The 14699-nt window shown below is 41.0% G+C and overlaps 1 protein-coding gene across 2 annotated transcripts in view; it reads left to right on the plus strand.

The window, feature by feature from the left end:
• RASSF8 (Ras association domain family member 8) overlaps positions 1-14699 on the plus strand; it is a 106586-nt gene that overhangs the window by 13440 nt on the left and 78447 nt on the right. The gene's annotated exons all lie outside the window — the stretch shown is intronic.

The following is a 14699-nucleotide window of genomic DNA, read 5'->3' on the forward strand; positions in this document are numbered from 1 at the left end:
AACATCTAAAAGGTTGATAGCAGGGTGCTGGTTAAGTAAATTATGGTATGGGCACTAGATAGACTGTTATACAGCCATTAAAAGTATTTGTGAAGAATTTACAGTGCTTTGGGTAAATGCATATGCTTTTATGTTAGGCGAAATATCAGAATATAAACTGAAATACACATTGTGACCACAGTTTTTTTAAAAAAAGAAAAAGCAGGCATAACAGAGAAAACAGCACCAGGAAGAAAACACACCCAAACATTGCGTGTGACTTCAAGTATATTATGTGTACCATGTCTTTGTATATATGTGCACCTATGTGTGTGCATATAATTATGCACCGCATTGCTTTTCACACACTGACCACACCCAAGCAGCCAGTGTCCCGGTGAAGAAATAGAACGTTGTCCCATTCCCACAGGCCCCCTCCTGCTCCTAACTTCTAATGGCATCTCATAGTTTCGACTGTTTTTTTGTTCCTTATATAAATGGAATCACACAGCATCTACTCTTTTGTGTCTGATTTTTCACACTCAACTTTGTCTGATTCACCCAAATTGTTTATAGTTGTATGTTGTTCAGTCTTATTATTATGGATGACTTTTAATCTTACTCTTTCATCTTTTTATGCTTTCAAAAATTTTCTGTAATGAGCATGTATTTTATAATCAGAAAACGATAGTATTTGTTTTTTTAAAGAGGCCAAGGCAAGTTTATTTGTAAAGTGCGTGGTCAAATCCAGTTGGCCAGTTCGGCTAGACCATGGGACTTGTGAAGGAGAGAAGGTTGGGGCTGCCCTGAGACAGACGTGGTGCAATGTGAACTCAGCGTCAGGAGACCCAGATTCCATCTATGTTGTCACTTAGTGGTCATGGGACTGTGGACACATCGTCTAATCCCTTTGATCCTCCTTTGGCTCATTCATTGTTCAACTGGGTATGATGGTATCTTCCTTAGAAACTGGTCGTGAGGATTAACTTGAGATAGCGAGTCTGTGAGAAGGCCTGCCAGGTGGTGAAATCTTTCTTTAAAAAGATTTTAAAAGTCTTTAAAAAGAGTTACAGAGGATGGATGCCCAGGGAGGGAGCTTATGTCCAGTCGGCATTACTCTTCTTCAGGAAGGGGTGATGGTTATTTGTACGTGAAAGTACATGGCTTGGAGGTGGGGGTCTGAGCAAAGCAGGGAAGCTTTGGGGTCTGGTAGCCCCTGAGTGCTCAGTGAGAAAGGGGGTCCACGGAGAATGGAGGGAGAGCTCCGCAGTGTCGAGATCCCAGCTGAGGTTGGAGCATAAACATGTTCTAGGAGATTTGTGTGTTATGTTTTATTTGGACTAATATGAAACCGATTTTTCCTGATCATACCAGTGAACGAGGTAGAAACAGAAAGAAGGGAAGGAGGAAAGCCCAACTGACACATGAGAAATGCCATGGCTAATCTACAAAGACAAGATTGTTTAAAGGAAGCCTCTGATTTGAAATGTGTTACAGAAATCCATGATGATCTGAAGCATAGGCTATCGTTTTCCAAGGATATTTATACCAAAAGGGAGCACTAAAATTTCCGTCCAACCCCAAAAAGTCTGCAAAACAGGCAGGGAATTTTTACTAGTATTATATTTTCTAACTCCGAGAGTCCTAAAATCACTAATAGTTTAAATTATTTTAGATACTTTAAACAGAGTAGGGCTGGATGGGCCAGCCCGGAGAACCCCATTTATGGCTGGTATCATTTCTATGGGAATAATAATCGGGTGCGGTGAAAACTGCCGGGATTGCACTCCAAGCTTGTCTGCCTCTTCCAAATAAATGATGGGTGAGCACTCATTCAATACAGATCAGTTACCTATCGTGTTTCCCCCAAAATAAGACCTAGCCAGACCATCAGCTCTAATGTGTCTTTTAGAGCAAAAATGAATATAAGACCCTGTCTTATTTTACTGTAATATAAGACCGGGTCTTATATAATATAATATAATACCTGGTAATATAATATAATATAATATAATATAATATAATATAATATAATACTGGGTATAATATAATATAATACTGGGTCTTATATTAATTTTTGCTCCAAAAGATGCATTAGAGCTGATGGTCCGGCTAGGTCTTATTTTCGGGGAAACACGGTATTTGTAGCTAAATGATGTTTGCAAATTGGGTGGCTCCTTTACTCATCTATTTATTCAGATAGTATCTATTGATTGCTTATGGACTAGATATGAAATTTTTTTTTTTTTAAAAAAGACAGTCTTATCTCCCAGATACTTTTTATCTGGGCCAGGCATTTAAAGAAATAATTTTTGGAAAGTGATAAAATGGAGATGTGGGTTCCTGGGGTGGGGTTGGAAGTGAGTGCTTCTGAAAAGATGTTCCTCAGTCTGCCTGAGGAAATCAGGGAAAGTTTAAGAGGAAAATTCACTCTTGAGCTAAGACTTGAGAAAGGCGTTTTCTGGGAAGACACTCTATGCAGGTAGAGCAAGGGGCACAAAGGCACAGTCTGTCAGGCAGCACGTGGTCTGTTGGAGAATACAAATAAACTCAGTACCACTAAAGTTACATCTGTGGAGTAGGGTGGGGGAGTGGCAAGAACTGAGGTCAGGAATAATTTTCTGCCCTTCATCATCCTAAAGTTTGTTTAGATTTTTGCTGATAGCAGGATTGCTTATGAGAAGCAGTTTTACTGTCTCTGAATTAAGATTTCCACTTATTCAGATTTTACATTAGGAAATGTTGAGATTGCTTTATAATTAATTGGGGCTTAGAGTTCTGCTCAGTGTCTTCCAGTACAATATACTGAGGTCACCTTGTTTATATTCACTCCACAAACATTTATGAAGCACGTGATGTTGTGTTGAAGAAATTATATTTGCTGTGGATGGTATTACAAAGATAGGAAATGACCACTGCCTTTGAGGAAGCTTTCAATCTAGTTAGCAAAGCAAAACTTGAACTTTGTAAAGCTCTATTATGGAAATAAATATAATAGCTAGAAGAAAGAGGATAAACGTGTTACTTACAACTGTGGAAAGTAGACAAATCTATTTAGAAGACAGTGCACTCTGATCAAGGACCAAAGGACCAAACGACATATGACTGGTGGACAGTGATATAAAGGTGGGGCAAAGTTATGCGGGGCCGGGGGGGCAGGGAACTAGGAAGAGGCCACGACAGGGGAAGGACCATGGTGGAGGCTAGCCCAAGAGCATGGTGTGCAAAGTAACATTAGGAAGTAGCAGGTGTCTGGAGTCACTCAATCTGGTGTATATTGCTAGGAGAGAAGTGGGGCTGAACGTGTAGCTAGGGACAAGTGGCAAGGGTCTTCCATGCTGCACAGAGGAATTTGGACTTCCTTCCAAGGCAATAAGCTTTTATGAACAAGTCTTCTTGTCTTCTACTCCTACTGGTCGCTGCTGTCTCCAGTCTCCCTTCCACCCACTGTGTTCAGAGCAAGCCCAATGAAGTGCACCCAATCCTAGCGCCATGTGACAGGGATTCTCCTGGTTTTGCACAGATTACCAAGAAAGTTGTGATGTTGATCTAGAATCTTAGGCTGTTTCCCTAATCAACAGCTTAATCCTTCACCTTAGATTTTTGCAGCACACTTTTCAGTGTTTTAACTACTTCTTGTCATATAATTTGATTTTTAACAATTATTGGAAATAATGAGATCAGACAGTTTATAGTTAGGGAAATCAGCTCAGAGAGCCTAAATGACCTTAAGGTCATTCAGCAGTGAGTGTTCCAGGTGAGATTAGAAACAGCGATGTCATGACCCTGTTTGGTCCAGATTTCCTTTCTGTAAGTCATTGTGCCATGGCCTTCCGCGTGAGTTATTCTGACTACCAATGAATGCATGCCAGCTGTGCTGTTAGGGCATCGGGCAGACGTTTGCATGCATTCATCCCTGTTGGGTGTGACCTAAGTATTTTGAAATGGCTGAGATTGTGGGTTACATCTGTAATCATTACACAGAGAGAAACTAAGTGGCTTACATGGGAGTTTGTCCATAACCATCTTGTTATTTATTTTTCCTCTATTTAAGGAACAGCCTAACTTTTTATAAGCCTCCTTCATTCAACTGATCATTTTGATTTTCTTTTTGGAAATAATCCACCTAAATCATTAGAGTTTTTCTTCTTGATTTCATATATTTAGCAGGAAAATTGTTTTCCATCTTTCAGATATTCAGCAAGCTAACAACGTTAAGTGTGTGTAACTCATACAACTCAACAACAAAAAAAGAATCCAATTGAAAAATGGGCAGAGGACCCAAAGAGACATTTCTCCAAAGAGAACATATAAAGGGCTAATAGACATATGAAAAAACGCTCAACGTCACTAATCATCAGAGAAATGCAAATAAAAACCACAATGAGATATCACCTCACCCCAGTCAGAATGGCTATCATCAACAAGACAAATAGCAACAAGTGTTGGAGAGGCTGTGGAGAAAAAGGAAGCCTCATACACTGTAGGTGGGAATGCAGACTGGTGCAGCCGTTATGGAAGGCAGTGTGGATGGAGGTGCCTCAAAAAATTACGGATAGAATTATCGTATGACCCAGCAATCCCTCTCCTGGGTAGCTACCCAAAAAATCTGAAAACATTTATCCATAAAGACACGTGTGCTCCAATGTTCATTGCAGCTTTATTTACGGTGGCCAAGACATGGAAACAACTAAACTGTCCTTCGATAGATAAATGGATAAAGAAGTCGTGATATATATACACAATGGAATACTATTCAGGCATAAGAAAAAGTGAAATAGTACCGTTTGTGACAACATGGGTGAATCTTGAGATTATCATGTTAAGCGAAATAAGTCAGACAGAAAAAGCAGAGAACCATATGATTTCACTGTGGTATATCAAACTGAAAACAAAAGAACAAGACAAACAAGTGAAGAAACAAAAACGCATAGACACAGAATAGTTTAGTAGTTACCAGAGGGTAAGGAGGGAAGGGGGTGGTAGAGGGTAAACGGGATCAAATATATGGTGATGGAAGAACTGACTCTGGGTGGTGAACACACAATGTGATATATAGATGATGTAATACAGAATTGTACACCTGATGTCTATGTAACTTTACTAACAATTGTCACCTCAATAAAATTAAGTGTGGTTAAGTTAATAATTTTATGAATCATTGTTAAACAATGTAACTTGTCAACTTAAGTACACAACCTAAAATATTTCTAAGACAAAAACAAATTGAGAATCTTGCTTTACCAGTAGAGATGACCTTGGCACAACGTGGGTTTGAACTGTATAGGTCAATTGAAATAATTTGTGTATAAATGGCCCCGCACAGTTCAAACCCACATTATTCCAAGGTCAATTGTACGTTCTTTAATTTTTCCAAGAGCAACAGAGTTGGCCTGTTAAAAGTCATGATTAAGAACAACTAGGTTGTGAGGCAGCTATAATATGGGCAAAACTACTAGTTTTTCTAAGTGAGGACCACTGATACCAATGGTCCTCATCTATGACCTATAAGTAACCTATAGAATTCCGATAGAGACATGGTGGTGTTGAGCCTGGGAGAGACTTCTCTTTGAGAGAGCAGTCACTGAAGAACAGGAGGAGAAGGTCACGCAGTTAGTGGTAGGATGTGAGACTGGTACTTGTGACCCTCCTTGGTTCAAAATCCTCCCTGACTCTCTGTTGACAGTAGGATCAGGCCTCAACTCTGGCCTTTGTGTCTCTGATGGAGGCGTTTCCCCAAGTCTGATAACAAAGGCCCAGAAGAGAAAGTAAACAAAAGTAAGCATTTGTTTATTGGCACTGAGCAAATGTAGTTTGATGGCTTTATGTTAATGACAGTGAGTTTCAGACCTGTAGCTAAATTGAAGGTGGAACTCTTCTAAGTTTCTATTTAAAAAAAACCAAAACATACAGTCGACTCTAGTTGAATATGCAGAGGCTTCTGAGCTTCTGATAGAGAGAGCCAATCTGGAACACTTTGTTCAATTCTTAGGTTAAATCAAGTTATTTTTAAACTTAAATGACTGGAACCTAAATATAGTACCTGTATATATCTGTAAGTCAGACTGGCAAACCTCACCTGTCTAGTAAGAGCACCTGCAGTGTGGTCACAAAGCCTCCATGCTCCCGCATTCCTATCTTTAATAGTTCTTAGTTAATGTATCTATACTGCATAAAATTGTATTCATAATATTAATTACGTTATAAGTAATAAGGATAAAACCTGTATGTGTGCATGTGTTTGGGGGTCAGGGTGTCCAAAAGCAGAATGAGCGCCTTAAAAACAGGCAAATAGATACCACTGACACAAGGAAGAGGCAGGACAAGGCCACATTCTCCAATCTCAAAGTATAGTCAAAAGGTTGTAATAATATTGCACATGATTATGGTGCCTTACAGTTTTCCGATCATTTTCACATCTCTTAAATCATTTGGTTGTCACAGCAAACTTGTGAGAACGGTAGGCTCAATATTATTCATATTCTCCATGCAAAGTTAAGGCATAGAACAACTGTGCATTGTCTAACATAACAGGAACCCAGACCATGCTTCCACAGTCGGTTTGGTCTTCCCCAGCTCCTAGGTATCTTTCTAGGGGGAGACACAAGAGGCTTGAAGCAAGTGGGGTTGCCTGCTCTCCCCTCGCTTACAACCTCGCTACCAGTTTATGAAATTAGGTTTCGACTAAACTACACATACAGATAACTTTAGATAAACATTCCCTAACCTGTAGCCCAAAATAGAGAAGTGTGCTTATATCACTCCAAAAGGGTTGATACAACCTGGTTTATAAGCTTGATGAAAGCTTCAATCTTTGTGTTTTTAGGTGTTCTGATGCACATTTCAAGGGTAATTTATTTGAGGCTGCCAACAGGATGGCAGAGGAAAGATTCTTGGTCTTTTAGTTGCTCTCAGGGGTTCAGGCCTCACCAGATCTTATAGTCTGTTCATTCAAGGGTGGAAGTGTCACTAAAACATTTTAGCGTGTCCACATACTTGAATCCTTTAATTTCACGAATGTGATCCTATTTCTAACATTCATCATGATAATTAGCAAGCTGCTGATTGCACCAAAGCAAATCCATCCAGTAGATAATGAGCAAAGTGTCCTCAGAGCACTTGTCTGTTGTAACCACTTCTGAAAGTATGGGCTTCCTGATTGGAGCCCACCAGCTCCACTCTAGACAGTACAATCCTACTACCAACCTGAACAGTGTTGCAGAATATCACAGGCTGTATATGCCCAAATAGTTTACTCCAAAACTAAACGACACATATTGAAACATCCAGGCTGTTGAGATATCCAGGGAGGTTTCATTATTATTTGTGTATTCTATTTACTAAAATAGAGAAGTGTGCTTGTTAGCAGGCACAGTAGTGTATAGGATAGTCTTATCAAATGTGTAAAGTGGGTTTGTGTGATGTTCTTTTTGTCCATGTTAATGCAGCATGCACAGAGCGCATGTGTGTGTTGTATCTGCTTACTACCTATTTGCATGTTTATCAACTTCGTGCAGCCCAAAGACGGAGTGACTCTCACGTGTAGCTTTAAGAAGAAACAAAGGCTAAAGATGTCTATTGTTGAGGGAAGGCTAAGGTTTTGACACCCGCCCACACATACATACAAGCACTTCAAACAAGCTACAGCTTGGTGAATGCTATGTGCACATATTTACACACTCAAGCATGTAGATGCAGTTTGGTACTTGAACTTAATATAGACGATTTTTTGGATAGCTTGGAATATATAACGTGAGGAATATACGTGGAATAAAACGTGAGGCGATGGCATGCATTTGTATCTTCTTTCTTCTAAATGTTAACTTCAATTTAACCTATATGTAGCTATCATCTGTAGCTATCCCCAAAGATAAAAGTATATTGAATGTGCCGCTCTGCTTTCCCACATGTGGTGGTAGTTTACACACGTGGTAGTAGTTGAATATCAACTACTAGAAAAGCTTGTTCTGGAAGCAGGAAGAGTAAGAAAAGAGTCAAACAGCAGGGGATTCTAGCAGCTGGACGGGCAGGAAGAGAGAGAGACCAGAGAGAAAAAATGAGAGCAATGCCCTCACTGGAAGCAAAGGGCAAGAGCCTCAAGAACAGCGATGAGCAGCAGGATCGAAACTGGAGATGGAGGTCCAGGACTTGACTTTTGGCCACGAGGAGATCATTGGTGGTCTTTTCAGGAAGAACGAGGGAAGCGTTGAATTGAGTGTAAGCAAATGTAGGCTGATTTTTAAACAATGGTTATTTTATTTATCATAATACCTGAATGCTGATCATATTCTAAGTCCTAAACACTTTACATGTGTTAACTCATTTAAGTCTCATAAAAAGTATAGAAGCTATACTTTTTTATCCCCCATTTTATGCATCCATCAACCAAGGCACAGAAACACTTGCCCAGACTCACACAGGTAGGAAAAATGGGGCCGAGCTGGGATTCTAACCTAGGTGCTCCCCCTTTCTCCCATTGATTTTAACTACCGTTCCATGCTGAAGCTCCACTGTAGGGGAGAGAGGCTGGGTACTTCTGTGTTCTTTGTACTGTGTTGAGTGATGGGGACAAGGAAACAGTCCCTGCCAGTGAGGGATTGTTCCGAGGCCAGTAGAGGAAGGCATGCAGTGTTTTCCTTGCTGTGGTGGAAGTTTGTAGCAGATTTTTAATTGTTGGAGGTATGGAATCAGGAAAGGTCTCTTGGAGAAGGTGACCCTTAAACTGAGATGCACGGTGGCAAAATTCAGAATGTTGGCTTAAAAGCTGAAGCTGGATTTCATCCTTAAATCCACTTCTTTTGCTTTCATCAAATTTTCCAAGTACCTTTCCCCCATGGTTAAAAACCAATTTAAGCAAATATACCATGTTTTTAAGTCTCCTATTTCACCTGCAAATGTGAACATTTTGTTGTTGCTGTCATTTGTTTTGGCCAGGTGGGTTATTATGCTGTAATACTAATAATGTAATTATGTGCAGCATTCTTGTTAGAGAAGGGAAACCAAAGACTTCCCTTCATATATTCTATTTTGTGAAACACACACACACACACACACACACACACACAACAAACTGGTCAATATTTTTGGTTTTGAAAAATATTTAAAAAAATAAATGCAGTAACTGTTGTTACTGAAAAAGGGGTGCTGTGATAAATCATAAATTCCTAACCGAGCAAGTCATGGTGGGTAGTCACTCCCCGGGCCTGTAATTTCTTTAGTGAGACGTTTTAGGCCAGCCCTGTCCATTGTTCTTGTGCATCTAGGTTAACACACCTTTGAAATGCCAGAACTAATACCCCTTGTAGGCGTAGCCACCCTCAAGAGAGCACATAATCTTAACCATCCTGCAATCCAATCCCCACCTTGCTTTCCCCCCACCTTCCTGTAATCTTCCCTAACCTCCCTCCTTAATTCCAAATGCAGAAAAGAAGCTGCAAACTGTAATGGTGCAGAGCATTTAAGATCTTGGCTTCTCAGTATTGTCAGTTTGGGTTCAAATGAACTCTTATTAAAATTCCAGTACAGGGTTGGATCTTCTTATATACACTGTTCAGCCTCCTGTACAGGGTGGGAAGATCCTTCCATCCTAATTTCTGTGCCTTCATTAAAAGCACCTCATAAGACATGAAACTGTTGTCCAAATGAGAGCAGGGAAATCAACAGAGGAGTTCTGGAAATCTTGCAGCCCCTTCTGAATGACTTCCCCTCGATGCTACAGATGCCCTCTCTCCATGAAGTGGTTATGCGATGTAGCTGAATTTATTATTTATTTATGTAATAACTTTGTTACCTATCTTTAAAAACAAGCAAGTTATAACTTTTTTAAAACTCAAAATAAATTCCATGAACAAAGTTTGTTGGTGGTGTTTTTTTTTTTGTTTGTTTTTATTGCGTTGGTTCACTATTGGTTTTATTTGGGAGTTTGTTGACCTGAATAACTAAGTGGATATCATATGTGCCAGGCTGTGCTAGGCCCTTTCCCCACATTTTCATTTAATCTTCACAACTCTGCAAGGTAAATTTACTCATTTTATGAATGAGAAAATCGCTTTGAAGAAATGTTTAAAAACTATAGTATGTTAACTAACCACCCAGAGGGAAGAGCTGGTCTGAGAGTATGAGACCAACAAAGCGAGAAAAAGCAGAGATGAGGGAGACCCTGCAGGTGAGCAAAAGGAGAGCTGAAGCAGATCAATCAGCCAAGGGACTGGTGTGGTACTGGAGGCTCCTGTTCTAGAACCCCTGGGGCTCTGAGGATACCACACCCCTGCCTGGGATCTGATTTGCCTTCTGTGTGTATAGGGCGTGTGTCTTTATTTACAAATGCTTTATGGCAGTGTTTGCAAACTCATCACAGCAATCAGGCAGATGGCCTTAAGGGCTGAAGTGGGTTGGGTGTAAAGGCTGACTGGTTTGACGTGTGGCAAGTTAGAGTATTCGAATTACCTCTGGGGGTGGTCCCCCCTCAGCTCCAGCGGATCACTGCCCTTAGGAAATGTGGGTGGACCAGCATTTGGCAAACCTTCAGGTGTTTTCACAGAAGCCCAATATCTGGATTTGGGGGGTGATTTCCATACTTTTAAAAACATCAAAAACACTGTGTTGGCCAAATAAAACACTTCATAGTAGGTGGATTTGTGCTTTAAATTCTGTCAGTGTCTTCCTGTTAGCCAGTGGGAGTAGGGTGGCGATAGTACTATGCTCTTGGCTGTGAGAGAGGGTTTCTTGGTGAGCAGAGGAGCCTCAGCCAGCCGAAGAGCAGGCTGAGCCAAGACAAGGGAAGTAGTTACAAATGCCCTGATTTTAATTTTTGCTGGAGATGTAGATGTCACACTGTTTTGATAGTCTCATTGTAAGAATAATTTAAATTCAAGCTAATTTTTAAAACAAATTATGAAATGAAATACTTCAGTGAATTTTTATGTAATTTAAAATCTATTAAAACTTTCATTTTAAGAATGAAGGATATCAGACTGCCTTCTTTAACAAACAGTATATCAAACATAATATTTGGGGGGGGGGAAGTGTTGAAGAACATTATTAGCGTGTTATCCTATAAATTTAGATTTTGTCCAGTAGAAAATAGGCAATGGATAGGTACTTTTATGCACAGTATAAGGAGACACTGAGGCAGTTACTTTACTAAAAGAGGAAGGAGGTGTATTGTTAGGGTGACATTTGTCCTGGCTTAATGGGTCAGTCCTGGTTCACGCCTGCTGTTCTGGTATAATAATAAGACCTTACATCCTGGATGGTAAAGTATCTGGTCACCCTGTGTAACATCAACGTCTTAGTTGCCGGTCCTTTCTCCTGGAGGTGGAATGAGGCAGGCATGTTGAATGACCTGGCCTCTTCTTGTCAAATTAATCACAAGCAAAGGCCGAACCAAACCAGCCTGTCTGTACCGTAGAGGGACTCAGCTTTCCCGCAGGCCCCTGGCTGTTGCGATCACTGTCGGAGGTTTAACTTGTCAGTACCATTTAAAGTATGATTGATTATTGCTGTATCACAGTTTTCAAAGCCATTCTCCTTGTTAACTTTAACCTACTTATGTCTGTATCACATTTGACCTGTGGTGTGTGAGGGAGCCATAGCCATCCCCATTTCATGGATCTATACTAGTCTTAGGATAAATACCAAAGAGCGCGATTGCTGGGTCCTGTGGAAAGACTATGTCGTCTTGTAAGAAACTGCCATACTTTTTGTCTTTCGTTTTGCATGCCCACCAGCAATGAATGCGCGTTCCTGCTGCTCCAGTCTCACCTGCATTTGGTGTTGTCAGTATCTTGGATTTGGGCCCTTCTAATAGGTGTGTAGTATCTCCTTGTTTTAATTTGCATTTCCCTGATGTTATAGAGCATCTTTTCATGTGTTTGTTAGGCATTTTCACATAAAAATACTCTTTTCCATTGGGAAGGAAGTAGTCTTAGCCCTATCCTACAAATGTGGAATTTGGGGAAGGGCAGCTGAGCTGAGTATTTCGTGGTGAGAAGGCTTTCCTGCCGGGAGAGCCCCGTGTGAGTCCTGGCGAGAGAGAGGCAGTTTGGCCGGGTGGGTGAGAGCACACACTGCAGTGACAGGGCTGCTGCGTTCGTGTGCAGACTCTGCCATTTACTACCTGCGCCACCAGACTCCTAAGTTACTTAACCACCCCATGTCTCTTGCCTCATCAGAAAATGAGGAAAATCCCTATTTCATGGAAATTTTATGAAAAATAAATGGATTAATATGCATGAAATCCTTAGAACAGTGGCTTTGCACATAGAAAGTGCTATTAACTGAAGTGTTTAGAAAAGGTTTTTTTTTCCTAACTCTGGCTTGTACCAAGTGATTCTCCTGGTCTCTGGGACCCTGTAGCACAGCCTGCCCTCAGCCTTAAAGGGGTGAGATAGTTATATCCAGTCCGGTTTCCCCAGCATCCCACATTGAGTTCTCCCCCACCCAGGAGGTAGGGTGACCTTTATAATTTCTGTTCATCCTCCTCTAGAATCCTGCATCTCCCAGGGCCATAGAGATGTTGCTAATGCCAGTTATTAAAAGTCACATCAGATGCACTTACGAGGTCTGACAATTAAGTTCACAAACTTGTAACGATGTTGCTGACCAGAGGGATTATTCATCATGAATTTGTACCAACCGGACAAACAGTTAACCAAATTTAATATTTGGAAGTGCTGAAAAGGGCCGCATGAAAAAGTTAGCCGACCTGAACTTTTCGCCAACAATTCATGGCTCTTGCATCACGACAGTGCACCAGCTCACACGGCACTGTCTGTGAGGGAGTTTTTAACCAGTAAACAAGTGACTGTATTGGAACTCCCTCCCTACTCACCTGATCTGGCCCCCAATGATTTCTTTCTTTGCCTGGAGGTAAAGGAAATATTGAAAGGAAGACATTTTGATGACATTCAGGACATCAAGGGTAATACAATGACAGCTCAGATGGCCATTCCAGAAAAAGACTTCCAGAATTGCTTTGAAGGGTGGACTAGGCGCTGGCGTTGGTACATAGCTTCCCAAGGGGAGTACTTTGAAGGGGACTGTAGTGATATTCAGCAATGAGGTACGTAGTCTCTAGGATGAGTTCGCGAACTTAGTTGGCACACCTCGTATTCCCAAAAGCTTGCTCTGCAGAGGAGAAACTGAGGCTCAAGGACGTTATGACTTTCAAATTCCCATCAAAGCACAGTGTGATGAGGGTGTTTGCTGTTGTCTGTGCTACCTCCAGAGTGGGTAGGGGACAAGGCCAGTTTTCTTTTTGGAGCCTTGATTTCATACAGTGTGAATGGCCTCACATTTCTTGGGTCGGCTGGACCCTCAAAGCTCATGGGTCCCCTGTGCCCTTTGGGGCCTGCGATGTGCAGGCTGCTGCCAGTTCCCGAGTCGTGCCAGGGCTGCTTGCCTCTGAGCGCCGCTGCTGGCCTGGCCTCCTCACCCGGTTTCATCTCAGTGGTGCAGGGATTAGACATCCATTGGTCTCTTCGGTGTGTTTCCCACGCTTCTGATGTCGCTGGCTTCTCAAGGCCCTTACACAGTTCCCTGTTACTTTCTGCTCCCCCGCCCCTCTTCTGCCACTTTGGTTTGCTTTAATCATTTTCTTTTCTTTTTCCCCTTTTACCCCCACCCTTCTACACTGCCCCTTGTATGTTTCTGCCATTTTGCCTGCAGCTTGGGCGGGGGGGTCAGGAGTGGACTCTTGACTTTTAGAGCTATTGCTAGGCAGTGAACTGGTATGAACTGGAACATGGTACAAACTGACCGAAATCCGAGAAACATCATGAGAACTATGCGGTCTTGCCTCTTAGCTTTCTTTTGGTTAGCTTGGGGCCAAATTGAACGTTATTAGCACGCACTACCATCGATATCATATGCTCTCAGCAAGGAGAAAGAGTACTCCAAACTAAACTGAAAACTTAGGGAGACTGTATATAATTCCAGAAACGCTCTGAGGACTTCCCTTCCTTAAGGCACTAAGGAAATGATGATGTTTCAGAAATATGTCAAGAGCAATCTGCACAAGTGCCTGGCTTAAATAGTGTTGAAACATAACGACACTCTTTTCTTTAACTTAAGGTAGCTTTATTGCTTATGCTTTTCTTTGAACTGAAATGAGGACATGTATTCAAGAGTAACATACGAGTATTATAAAAGCTCAGTTTAGAAAATTAGACAATTGTTTAAAGCATACTTGAATGTGCCAACATACTATCATAATTTTCAACTTCAGTAGAAGAGTATTCTTTGCTCTCTACCTTTTTCGCCTTTTTTAAATGTATGCTAAAATTTTTCTATCAACTCTTGTTTTAAATAGAGAATGAGAATCATTGTCACTTGAAATTAGTATATTTTAAAAATTAACCTTTTCCTTACATTTGAACTTACTTTTCTTCATGGAAGGGTCTTTTTAAAATTAGTTCTCTGAAAGTCACAAGTTTGTTTGTTTTTTATTATTTTTTCTTTCATTTAAAGAATCATCCTTCTCCACCCACCTCCCCCCCCCCCCCCGCCTTCCTTCTTTCATCCTCATTTACTGAGTGTGCCAGATGCTAAGTGCTGGGACTATAAAAAAGAAAGGAGACAGGACTCCATGGCGCAGTAGGGGAGTGGGTCTAACAAAAACACAAAACATTGTGGATCCCTCCAAAGAATTCCCTTGGTATGTTTAGAGAAATTATATTTGCTAAAGGGCTGTTCACAACCTCATCGGTTTTATTACATTT

The sequence above is a fragment of the Rhinolophus hipposideros genome, assembly GCF_964194185.1.
Source record: "Rhinolophus hipposideros genome assembly, chromosome: 9".
Classification (NCBI taxonomy): domain Eukaryota; kingdom Metazoa; phylum Chordata; class Mammalia; order Chiroptera; family Rhinolophidae; genus Rhinolophus; species Rhinolophus hipposideros.